Genomic DNA, 14016 nt, shown 5'->3' on the forward strand with positions numbered 1-14016 from the left:
ATGCATATCGCATCTGCACACCCGTCAACCGCACATCAATGTCCCACCTTATTACAAGACCAATTCAGACCCTATTGGTCACCACGTGGCCCCTTATAAATCTCAACGTTCATCCCACAGTTCATCCTAAGTCCCATCACAAGCGAGAAACACAAACAAGACGCATTTTTTTGTGTGTGCCCGTATTCCCTGTAAATCCGTGTGTGGGTTGACACGGTATGTGCATCTGCCACGCGCGATAGTCATTCAAATCGCGACACCAAAGATGCGCCCTCGTTTAGCATCAATACGGTAACCAGCTGGCCGCATTCGATTACGATGCTCTGGAATCTCGAAGGTGAATCGATTGTGACGCGCGATGAACCGGCTCGCTCACGTGAAGGAATCGATTTATTTTTGACGCGTAATCCATTTTGGATCGATTCCCTCGCCGTTGTGTGTAAAGCTTTAAATGGCAGCCTTCCACGTGTGATTAACACGCGGTGGTGGGTTCGATCCCGCACCAGACGCCTGCTGCTGTATATTTGGAGTTTGCGTGTCTCTCTCTCTCCGTGGCGAGATGTTAACTACCTCGCCTGGTATACAGGAGGTGGTGGGTTCGACCCCGACCCAGACGCCCTCTGCTGCTGTATATTTGGAGTTTGCGGTGTCTCTCTCCGGGTCCTCCGGTTGGCTTCTCTTTCTCATTTAGAGTCAACATCACGCGTTTAAGAGTATCTGGCCAGTGCTTATACATGTCCTTCACGAAGACTCTAAGTCACTGTGTTGAGCCGCTATCGTTTGCGATGGCCAGGTGGGGGAAAGGTGGTGGGGGGAGGTGGTGGGGAGAGGTGGTGGGGGCACTGATATCTGTAGTCGGTGCCCCCCCTCCTTTAAACATAAAAGCAACGTCGAAACGAGTGATTGTACGCATCTTGAGCGTAAGGAGACATTTTTCGTAACCATAAACCGTCCTTGTCGTGGTTCGTAATTCTGAAATCGGCTCAAAACCACACATGCGAATGCAAGTCCCGGAAAGAATGGAAACCAAGGCCGTAATTATAATATATAATCAAATATGCTTAAAATATATTGTTATAAAAAATATTTTTGTAAAATAATAATTGCGATGCTATGTAAATAAAAAAAGAATTTTCTAAACCTTGCCAGGACTTGTCTTCATATAACAATGCATATATTTCTGTTTATATGATTGTGGTTATGGTTGAAACAAGAAAAGGTAAAAAAGTAAAAACAGAGCAATGTAATACAATACACTATTAGACATTGTTGTAAAAAATAAAGGAAAAGTCCATCCTATGTGTTAGTGAATTTTTTTTATATTTTAGGCAATAAATTAGTTTTAGATTTTTTTTCTGGGGGGGGGGGGACCCCCAGACCCCCTGGAAGATGTGGTCCCCCCCAATGTTGACTCCATGGCTATGGCCTTGATGGAAACACTGTAATACGCCTTTCATCCGGAGGTAACAAAATGTTGACAAGAGCTAAAAACAAAACATTTAAGGAAACAAATGAATTACCAAAAAGCCCAAAATAAAAGCATGCAGACTGGTGAAAAGAACACACCGCCAAATAAAATCAAATGAAAACGCAAGGTTAAAAAAATAGACGTATAAAGGAAGTGAGACAGGCTTTTAATAACGAGTGCATTGAAGCTGGATTGAATAAGCCCACTGGGAGGAATAAAGTTCGGGTGGGAAGTGAACTCCATAGCCTCGGGGCCCACTCCTGAACAGGGTCCGAGTGGTCCTAATACCGAGTACAGATTTGAAAACAACTGTTGGCATGCGAACGCGACATTGTTGAGACGTGTACACTTTCTTAAAACCAACTCCACGTTTTCTCAGAGCCCACAGTGCGAGGCCGCGATCGCCAACTTAATAATGAGGTTGGTTATCCTCTCGGAATGCAGCTGCTGGAGTGAGAACACTTTACACAAGTCGTCGTATCTCTTCAGCTGGCTACCGGACAAATTCCCAGTGGACTTTACGATAACGCTATTAGTTTAACACGTAGACTTTCGCGATCGGTATCCATAAGAGTTTTTTTGGGGGGGGTTAGATCGCGTAAATATGCGTCGTTAAAACCCGCCACCACCCGACACAGCCAACTAGTAAGGGTTGTCACGTCAACAGAACGTGGCCAATTCGTCACTAGTACAGCACGCCGGTGTGTTGGAGAGCCAAGCCACAACATTTACAATCTACGGCTTTGAAAGGGCTCACCCCAACACTACTAGCAGGAACTGATACATTTATATACGTGTATGTATTTCTGATCTCCAACTGCTCAGCACTCCCATGTCCAGGGTACGCTCTCTTTGGTGATCGGTGCTTTTGTGAGCGTGGCACCCCACAAGCTATGTTAGGAACGCCTTGCCACTTGAAATCAGGCAAATCGGAGTCGGTAGGTGTATTCAAGTTTGCTTTGAAACCCCATCGCTTTAAAGTGGCCTTTCCCTCTTTAGTCGGTTGGCCCCCTGGGTTCTGTTTTTGTTTCCTGCTTTTCATGCACTGCGTTTTGGGATCCTGGGATGGAATGCCTCATTATAAATTCGAATTATTTATGTATGTATTATTGTGCCGCTATGCTCCGACAAAACAAAACAGAGCCATTGCCCATCACGTCGCCGGATTGTAAATGATTTGCGTCGTCGGCAAAGTGATTTGCCGATTGAACGCAGTAACGGCAAAACTAAATAACGAGTCCCTGAGCGGCGGCTCAGGAACAAACGATCGATCGTGCGGAACGTGGTGGAGGCTTTCCGGGATTCGAGAGGGGAAAAGAGCAGAATGCGATGGCACGGAGACTGAGCCACGGGGCTACCCCCCCCTCCCCCACCCTTGGGAAAATAACTCAAAACAAGACCAAGCTAGGTGGTAGTGCAACACGTTTGTGTTTTACGTGACTTTACCGAAAGAACCAAAGAGTAATTCCTGCAGTCACGAAAGCTCCAAATCGAGTTTATACCTGTCGACCTGTCACCCCCTGGGGTTATGTGCCAAGGTGTTACGGCCAGCACGCCGCCGAAACTAAGGTTGGGACGAGCGAGTCTCGGGAGGCGTGAATGTTCTGCTTCTGTGCTACCCACCGAAGCCCCACTCCACATCGTAAATGCCATGCCGAGTCCACGTGTTTTGAGTCTGCAAGTGAAAATTGTGTTTTCCAGGCGTTTACTCAAGAGAAGCGATTTTGGTGTTTTTTGTTTCGCGACAACCATCGTTCGCTTGTATCCAGCGTAGGCTACGGAAGCTGCTCGACCATACTTCACCACGGTGGTCAATGCGGGCTGAAAGGTGTTTGCCCAAGATCGATTTGCAGATATCACTCGCCAATAGCGCGAGACAGCCCCAGCAGTGTTCAGCCTCGTGCTCTTTCCACCGACCGACAAAACATGACCAAAAACAGCTGACGTTCTCCCCCGCCGCTTGGCAACGCGCATGTCCCCGCTGTGTCTTCGGACGGTGGCTTTTAGATTCATTTAAAACTGCAAATGAGGCGCAGGCTGCGAGGGCGGGGGCTCGAACCGACGGACGACAGCAGGAGCTTCGCACGACCGCAGCAGCAGCAGCGGTGGTCTCGTAGCGAACACGCGAATTTTGGACCGCCACTACAAGGTGCTTTAAAGTAAATTTTTGTTTTAACCAGGGGAATAGCTCGAGACACCAGAATAGCCTCATTTCCATATGCGTGACCGGGATGATCGATTTGCCAGCACGTGGCGGGGGGAGGTGATCATTGCTCTGTATAATCACAAATTGAGCAAGACCGCTCAATTAATTTTTTGCTGCACCGCGTCGCCTCCGGAAACCGCCAACAACGCAGGGTGGAGAGTTTGTGGCCGCCTCGAGCGGTCACCACGAAATGTTGACACGGCCGGGTGTGAAGGGGACTGGTGTGGGACACCCAAGACGAGACGCGTGTCGTGCCGCGCCGCGCCACGGGCAGGAATCGGCAAACTGCGGTTCCGGGGCTGCACTCGGCTCCGCGAGAAATGGTTCCGAGACGTTCTTCATGAAGGATCCCGCCGTCTCGTTCCCACGCGCGTTTTACTAAATTCTAAAAAAAAAAAACCGAATTCTTGTAAAATTTTGTTTGCCGAACCCTGGGCACGGGTGGGAGGAGTCGAGGGATTTGGGGGTCACGTTGGGGTCAACTTGCGTGTGTGTCATCGTCGGTTTGGAGAGGGCACCTGTCACTCGCTAATAGTGCAAGGGGAAACGCGAGATGCCCGGGCTAACGCAATACTGCTGTAGTCGTGGTGTAATGGGCGTGTGTGAATGTGTGAATGTGTGGGTGTGTGCGTGGGGAGCGGTAGTGTAGCGGTTAGCGCTACGCTGCGCTATGAACCCAGAGACCCGAGTTCGATTCTCGCTCGCGGCCAACACCAGTGACGATTTGAACCGCTCCTGGGCCTCCCTTAGGTCGACTCAGCCTCAAGTGAGTACCTGGTGCGGTGTGAACATTGCCATTATGGAGACAAAGGCGGTCGGGCGTGGTGCTGACCACCCACCCCCTCGAGTACCGTTCTGGCCTTCATCGGTGCTCGCTAACACCACTTGCCCCAACAGTCTGCTAAGGCTATACGGGGGATCTTTGTCTTTGTGTGTGCTCGCCAACATAATCTTTCTCCCCCCAAAAAAAGAATCTGTAAAAAGGCCACACAGGGAACCTTGGTCTTCTGCTGATTAATGTGGCACGACAGCACGCGTGTGTGAATGCCGGCATGGGCATGTGGGGCGACTGCGGGTGTAAGAGCCGGTGAGTTCCCATGACGATACACCGTTTCTCGCCATCGCTGATGAGTGGACGTGAATGAGTGTGCGCGATCAGTGGTTGTGTGCGAGAGGGCGTGGTGCTGCCACCCCCCCCCACCTCTCGTGTGCCGCGCCATCCTTCATCGGTGCTGCTCGCTAACAGCACTTGCCCCAAAGTCTGTTAAGGCTACACAGGGGGGGTTGTTTTGGTAGTGTAGCGGTTAGCGCGCTGCGCTACGAACCCAGCGACGCGAGTTCGATTCCCCCTCCCCCCCTTATCTGAACCGGTCGTGGGCCTCCCCTAGGTCGGGTCAGCCTCAAATGAGTACCTGTAAAAACATCACCAAGGCGGTCGGGCATGGTGCTGGCCACCCACCTCGTGTACCGTGTACCGGCCTGCATCGGTGCTCGCTAACAGCACTTGCCCCAACAGTCTGTTGAGGCTATACGGGGGATCTTTGTCTTTGAGAATGAGTGTGCGTGAAGTCTGTGCGTGCGAGTGCGCTATGCTGTACGCGTGCGCGCCTGTGTACAAGTGTTGCTTACACTAAAAAACGTGACATCAGCTGACAATTGCTTTAGATCATGTTCTTAAAAAAACAAAATTATATATGGTTATGTATCATGAGCACAATACAGTAGATTTCAATTATAACTTAACATGTACTTTAAATGTTTTTTTCCATTATCATTTGCCAGTAATGATTTATTGTCTTTTTTAATATTAACGCACAAGCGCGCGCATTAACTTAACGCCTAATAAATATAATTACACTTTATTTTAGAATGTAGCCTACCGACACATATATGACGTACTCTCAAAAGTAAGACGAGCCAAACAAAAAAACGTCATCCAAACTCCCATAAACAAGACTTATTGTTATTATAAAATGGAAATGTGGAGTGCAGAACGACCACCCCTGTTTGACGGGAGTGGCGCTCCACATTGGCCCGAGACGATACGGTTTTAAATACTGTAGGTGACCTCCTGTGGGTTAAAGGCTTGCTTACAAAGCACACGTGGGGGTGGTGGTGTATGTGGGGGGGAGAGCATACAACTGGGCTCTTGGCTGTGAAAGTGTGTGTGTGTGTGCGCCCTACTTTGGGACACGTTAATCATCTTAAAGCCACACGGAGCACCGTGCCACCAAATTGAGTGCAAAAAGCCAACTGGAGGAATGGGGATGGGGTGGGAGGGCATGGCCAATGGACTATCATCATCATAATGATGATGCCATTTATTTATCTATGGAAAGCATCACCGTGTCTCAAGACTTCCATGTGTATGTGTTTTTTTTCTCTCTCTCTCTCTTCATTGGTGGTGCAGCGGTGACACATTTGGCCCCAATAGCAAGGACCTCGGTTCGATTCGGGACTCGAGCAAGACGACCTTTGTCGCGTGGCGTCCACACGTTCTTTCTTCACACCCTCATGCTCCCCCCCCCCCCCCCCCATGGGTTTCCTCCCACAGCTGAATGCGTACTTGCACAACATTTTGTAAACACAATTTTGGTTCCTGGGTACTGAGTGTTATTTTTTTATTGTTTATGCCTAAAAAGTATAGAAAATGGCTATTATTATTATTCCCCACAAACTTTGCTTTGGCGACCAGGACTTCACGTGAAGGAATGACACAAATGCACAGCACGTTTTCTCATTGAAAATTGGTCAATTTCAAAATATCACTGTCCTGGTCACAAAAGCAAAGTTTGTGGGGAATAATAGCCATTTTCTGTACTTTAGAGGCATAAGCAATTAGGAAATAACACTACCCAGGAACAAAACTAATCTTTTGTTACACATTGTTATTAATGGAGTGGATTATTAACTTTGCTTTTGTGTCCTGGTCACAAAAGCAAAGTTTGTGGGGAATAATAGCCTCCTCCTCCTTCTCGTTAAGAGTTGTTCACACTCGATGCCGCTTTACTGGGTAAAAAAAAAAGATTGCTGTGATCGTTTTTGATTTAGTGTGGGAGGAAGCCCGAAGTACCTGGCAAAAACCCACGAAGCACATCAAAAAAAGGTAACACTCAAAAGAAGGTTCATATAGATGGGTTCACAGACCGACTTTCTGTACTGCCACTCTGGCCACATTGCAGCCCAGCAGAGTTTTACAAACCTCTGCGATCCACCAAACCCTCGCCCCCAAAGCGCTGGCTCATCGGTTTGCGTCAATATCATCACCATCATCGCCGCCACCGATTGTGCATTTTTTTTTTATGCCAGAGGCGACGCCAGTGACCCCGGTGAGTGTCTGCGTTCGAGCGGAATCGTGGGTCCAACTCGCACCTTGCGAGTTGCTTGCTCTTTATAGCCGCCCGCCCGCCCGCCCGCCTGTCCCCCCCCCCCCGCCCGCCTGCCCCCCCACCACCACTTCCCAGCAACCATTCCACCTCATTTTAATCATCTTTAAAAAGGCAGAAGCGCACTTGTAACTTTGGAGATAACTTACACAGAACTGCGGCGATAATTGTAGAACGCCAAATTATCGTCGTCAACATTATGGCTGAAATGTGGCCGCATCCGGTGAACGTGTCCCGTGCCAACATCGACTAGAACAGCAACGCGTGGACGAAAGTAGTGAAAACGATGGAAACGAGAGGCCGCTTCACACCAACGCTCTTCCTTCCCCCCCCCCAACTCCGATGGAACCGACGCCAGCAATTCGTCCGACCAGGGTGGTGTGGGTAACTTGTAAGGTTGTTTGGCCGGAGAATAACATCAATCTCGAGAGATGCCACGTCGCAAAATACAAAATGACGGCTCTCGAAAAGCCCGTGGTGGACACATTCCACGTGGTGGGGGGAGGGGAACGATCGCCGTTGCAGGAGACTAACCGAATTGGAACGCGGCACACACTGAAACTACTACCGGACAAAATGACATGCCAATTGTCCCGTAGATAACTACACCGAGGCGGTGTTTCCCTCCGGGGTTGCCCGACGTGACACCGAAGCTTCGTTAACAAGGGGGGGGGGGGGGGAGCCTTTTAGAGTCAAGGTACGACGGTTCACGCTTGCCCTGTAGCAATGTCCCCCGCCTCCCCACCACCGCATCGATATGCGGCGATGGCGCGTGCAAGTACCAAGACCAATACGCACAACCATAAACTTTGAAGCCTTTTTCTCACTAAACAAAGCGCAAGCTTCACGTCACGCAGCCCGGGACACACACGGCCTAGACACGCCATCTACTCGAGCGGTTTGTTTTCAAGGCCGTCTTCTGTCACGTTTCAGCTGCTTACTCTCCTGTCCCCCTGGCAATCTTTTCAGAGACTTGGCACTGACGAGGGGGGAGGGGGGGTCTGGAGTGGAGGTTTAGTCGATGCCACATTGCCAATGAGATTAATGACACCATAATGCAGTTTTTTTTGGGTTAGATCGCATAAATATAGAAATGTCGTTCAACCCGCCACCACCCGACACAGCCAATTAAGGTTTGCGATGTAAACAGAACGTGGCCAATTCGTTACTAGTACAGCACACCGGTGTGTTAGAGAGCCAAGCCACAACATTTACAATCTGAGTACGAGGTTTCACCAGTAATTACAACCAGCTTCATCAGGCGGACAGCCAGATAGTTGTGGAGAAATCCTCCTGCTGTGTCGGTCTTAAATAGACACGAGCTGGGGATAAACGTGATGTCGCCACTTGTGAACTAATCAGGTGGTTAAGGCCAGAGGGGAATGTGGATTGCCAGTGAGATTAATGAAAGAGACCAGGCCACAAGGCTCATTTAATCAAATGCTAAAAAAAACAACGCCACTATCATCAACAGGGCAAATCCCCCGTGTAAGACACCCCCTGGTCTCGGGCAGTACGTGAGGTTTCTTACCAGAGACACGGATGGATGGACCGAGGTGGGACGCTGGTGTGGTCGCACCCCCCCCCCCGCCCCCCCAGCCCCCTCCAGAGTTAACCTAACACAGGGGTTCGACAACCTGCGGTCCCTGAGCCCGCGTGGGGCTCTTTAAAGCGAGTGCTTTGGCTTCGTGACGCTATTCATTGAAGGACCCCCGCCCCGTCTCGTGTTCCCCGCGTTGGAATTGCAGCTCTTGAAATATTGAGTTTTTTTTTTGTACCGAATTCGAAACAAAAATGGCTCATCTTGTTGTTGCTTTGGTTTGCCGACCAAGTGACCCCCCCCCCCCCCCAACGTAACCCCGACCGGTTTGTTTCTCGTGCCGGGCGGTGACGTCAAAAAGGCCGGAGTTACGCGACAAATCGACGGCCCGCTTGGCTTACGCGTTTGCGTAAATGCGTAAGCAGATCACACTGGCTAGGGTTGGAGGCAAAAAAAAGTGGTATCGGTCGAGGGAGTTCAAACGACTTGACCGAGAACCGAGATTGGCAAGACGCGCAGAGGCCCCTTGATGCGAAACGTTTTCTCGGCCACGTCTGCCGTGCGATTCATTTATAAACGGATCACCCTGTGTTTTGGGAAACGCCCGAGTCTCGAGACTCGCCCTCAAGAGAGGGCGCCGCTGCCTGGACTGGACGCCCCATTATAAGCGTCCACCCAGACCACTCGGCCGCCGCCGACACGTTTAGGCGGCGGAATCTCAGCTGCTTTGCCCGATGCCCTCTGGGCTGCCGACTAATTTTACAAAAATCTAATTTTCTTACTCTTTGGTTCTATTGGGTAAAGTCACGTAGGTAAAAAATTAAATAACAAAAGTCACGACGTTTCGACCACAACACAAGTGGCCTTCATCAAGCAGACCACGTGTTGTTGTGGTCGAAACGTCGTGATTTGTTATTTTATTTTTTTACCTACGTGACTTTACCCAATAGAACCAAAGAGTATGGATCCTTGCAGTCACGAAAGCTTTAAATCTAGAATCTAATTTTCTTCGCAAAGATCGTTTAAATGCTAAACTGCCCGCAAGAAGGCCCCCCACCTCTCCCCCTGGCAAAGCAGAGGACACCCCCTCCCATCCCCTTCACAAGCAAAGCCAGCGACGCCGTCGGGACGGCGCTCGCCGGCATTCGGCGCTGTCAACACCCCCACCACCCCACCCCCCACATCGAAAAGTGGCCAACAACAACAAAGCGAAACGGCCGCGCGTGTTGCAATCGACAGAGAGAGGTGGGGGGGGGGGGGCGAGCGGTTTGATGGGGGGGGGGGGGGGGCGGGGGAAGAGCACACGGGTTGGACGTGCGTATATTGAACTTCGTCGGCGACGTGCGTAGCCGACCGTGCCAAGTCGGAGGTTGTGCGCGAGTTACCCGAACGCCCGCACCGCCCGCACCGCCCGCACCGCCAGCACCGCCCGCACCGCCCGCACCGCCAGCACGAGCAGGCCATCCGAACACACCGGGACCAGCCGCGTCCCTCTCAACCGCTCGCCACCACCCGCCCCGAAAACCCCACCCCCCCCCCCCCCTTAGCGCGATGCCAAGTCTCCTCTTTTACTTTTTGTTCCCTTTTCAAGTTTCGGTGTTCAGCAAACATTGCAGCCACCTCCCTGCCCCCCAACCACCATCCGTGAATCTCCCGCGAACCAGCCCTTGGCTGCCACCATGTCTACTCCCCCCACTCCTCCCTCTTCCTCTCCTCCCTCATTGCAAACTCGCCCACCCCCCCCCCCATCCTCGCCCAATCCATAACATCAGCCTGCGCCAAACTAAGGCATATTTAGGATTCTTAGGGTTGTGGAAACATCCAGGATGCAGACGGCAACAACAATAAGCTCTCGCCACCTGTCAAGGAATCACAGACAAGAGAAAAATATAATTTTAAGTTTTTTTCCCGTTGTAAGTAAGGGGCCGATGGTGGGGTTATATTTTTTTACATCCATTAAGTTTTGTATACAGCTGTCAACGCAGTTCACTTTTAATTAATAGATCACGAAGCAAAGAGTTTGAAGCGTTTGGAGATGTATTTATAGTAGGCACGTGACGATTCCCACAAACCGCCTCGCCACGGTGAGTCGATTGTCCACGACTCGTTCCCAAATTTGCCTTCAAGAATCAAATCATCTTCAAGAAAAAATTCTTAAAGAATCAAATCATCTTCAACAATCGAATCATCTTGAACAATCAAATCTTAAAGAATCAAATCATTTTTCGATTTAAAGCTTTCGTGACTGCAAGGATTCATCTTCTTTGGTTCTTTCGGCAAAGTCACGTAGAATGAGAATAAAATAATAAATTGATAAAATAACACAATAATATTCTCACGACGTTTCGGCCACAACACAAGCGGCCTTCATCAGGTGAAGGGACGAGACTGTCTGGAGGACAGCGCTGTTTTTTTTTCACTCCAGCGCTGTCCTCCAGACAGTCTCGTCCCTTCACCTGATGAAGGCCGCTTGCATTGTGGCCGAAATGTCGTGAGAATATTATTGTGTTATTTTATTTTATCAATTTATTATTTTATTCTCATTCTACGTGACTTTACCGAAAGAACCAAAGAAGATGAATCAAATCATCTTCAAGAATCAAATCTTTAAGAATCAAATCATCTTCAAGAATCGAATCATTTTGTTTTGCTCCTGTGCTAGAATCCATAAAGGCGGGTTTCCACGAAACCAATCACATGCAATGTTCCAGAATCGATCCCCGCTCGCACAATTCAAAAACGCTGCACGTCGCAAGCCTCAGAGTCGATCCGCGTCGACTAATTGACGAACGAACCATAGCGTTATAACACTTTTGGGGTCGAGTGAAACAAGGCCCCAAGACTGGAGAAGAGTCATACACTACCAATGTGTCATTGCGAGGATCTGAAGAGCAGTGGGAGCAATGCACCGGAGCTGGCCTACACTGTGGCATTATAAAAAAAAGGCCCCAGACGTCGGGTCGAGTTGCGTTTGCACGTGCGGCCAAATTTAGCGTCCGAACGGCAGAAGGCCGGCAAACGGGTGGGGGGGAAGGCGGAGAAAGGTTCGAGGAATCCCAAAGCGCGGCTCGTCCGTGAAAAACGCGCAGCACGCGGGAGAGTCAGGCTGCCATCTACGCTGGACACCTGCAGCAAAATAAAAAAAACTTCATATCTCATGGGATTTATCTCGATTCCAATTCACCCTACGTGTCGCAGCAATTCTGCCGTCCAGACAAATCCGTTTTGGGGTGGTCCCGAATCAATTCAATTGATGTTTTATTGTTTGGATCGTCCTGTTTAAACAGTGTCATTTGTTCCTGAAGGTTAAGGCATTCCAAACGTACGCACAAAATGCTGAACAAATTGCCGATACGCCCGCAACTCGACGCAGGTGCCATGAGGCTATAACTCCAATTTTCATTGTTGCCTGTAACAATTCTCCCTTCTGGAGAGGCAATTTGAGTTGTCAAAATTTTGGATCGTTATTGAAGAATCAATATTTCACCCCCCCATTCTCAATAATGTAGTAGCCCTCCAGTGGCAACAGAGGTCAGTCGAACCCCGTTACGTACACAATACACTCACGTGGCATCACGTGCCACAGCGATTAAACCACACCTCGTTTTGTTACGAAGCGCGTGTAAGGTGTACGATTACGTATCCCAATTCAACGCATGCACCGTGTGCACGAGAATCGGATCTAATTGACGAATCGCCGCATCGTTTTACACCCCCTAGCCGGAATACCACGAAACGTTACGCGCCTATTTTACGCACGAGACATAAGTGCAGGAGTGGGAACATCGTGATGGTGCCACCTCTCTCTCTCTCAATAATTCCTTTTTCAATACGGCAGATTATAACAAGGAATACGGTTTGTCAAGAGGCGAGGGCTCCCCTCCCTGTGTAAACATTACACACCTGGCATCTACCTCCCTTATAATAGGATAAATACGGTAATACATTCTGGCTTAGCCGGCGGGAAACAAACGGACAACCGTAAGGACCCCATCCCAACCCCTCCCAAATAAAAGTCCCGTTTCAAATAAGTGTACTTTATAAAAACGTGTGGTTAATATTGTGATTATTTTAGTTTCTTTTTTAACGATTACTATTGTACTATACGGATGCATACGAATGCCCAGCTCCTGTAAGGTGGTGAATGTACAGCAAATTAACTCTTCACAACGCGTCGCCAACATGATGTTCATGTCGTCCCGACGTCATTTTTTGGACAAAAATCGCCAAGGTGAAGGCGTGCCCCCCCCCCCCCGACGCTTTCAAGAGCCAAGGTTTTACAACTAAACTAAACCATTTTTATTTATTTTATCAGGTAAGGCTATATAGATATTTTTCAGAAGCGACCTGGCCATCACAAATGATAGCTCAACGAAGTGGCTCATCATCACGTGGAAATGTACAGCAGCCATATACTCAGATCTGCCAAAAAAAAAACCCGCAGTGCCAGGCAGCCAGTTTATCATCCACACACCGGATCACCTCAACTGCCAAAGCATTACATCTCTACTCACTGAACTCTCCACCTTGCTCCATTCATTCATGCTCGACCCATCGCTCACGTGGGAATAATCAAAGGAATCAGCGAATGTAACTCACGCGCCCCGTCTCTCTCCGTCACTTGCTGCCACGTAAAATACCGCTGCCGACAATTTAGCAAAGCGGTAAATCGGTGGTCCCTGACTGTATCCGCAACATCGCACTGCCCCCCCAAAATGTAGCGGTAGAATTTTGGGTCAACTGCAAATAACCTTAACTCCCCCACAATTCAACGCAACTATAGTGAACATAAACATCGATTTTAATAAATTGATGGGGTTGTTACTTGCCTTATTTGCCTTTTCTCCTTGAACGGGTCATTGCCACCTCTGGCGCTAAACATGATTTTTTAAGACTGGCAGTAATTACTTACTCCACTGCTTGTTATGCCCCGCCCACCGCACGGGGCCAATTATGGCTAAGTTAACGTCAACCACTGCTGAGGTTGCTGCTGCAGCTGCTGCTGCTGCTCCTCTGCTGCCCTCCACTGTCCGAAACCCCATCCCCTTACCGGCAACTCCCTCACCCCGTTCGTCGGTCCCTTCTACCCCTTTTCCACTGGCACATCCGGTCAGAGCCCCGCCAGCGTGCAGCCCATCACGGTACGGTCACGTTTTCGACTGCCGTGTGAGCGTCTGCCATCGTCGCGAGTATAGCTTTCTCAGGATTCAACCCCAAAAAGTTCGGCACGCCTCAAAATATCGGTCCACGCACCGGGAGGAATTTGACGAACTGCAGAATCCACTTCCGTCTATTTGCCACAGCCTAGACGAAGCCAAGCCGTTGAAACTCTGGCCGAGGACGGACGTCTGAATTTGGCTCCTGGCCAAAACGGAGCCAGGGGGTTGTAGCCTCATCGTTTTCACAACTGCGGTGT

This window comes from Petromyzon marinus, chromosome 53, assembly GCF_048934315.1.
Source record: "Petromyzon marinus isolate PM22_M1 ecotype Great Lakes invasive population chromosome 53, UKy_Petmar_22M1.pri1.0, whole genome shotgun sequence".
Lineage (NCBI taxonomy): Eukaryota > Metazoa > Chordata > Hyperoartia > Petromyzontiformes > Petromyzontidae > Petromyzon > Petromyzon marinus.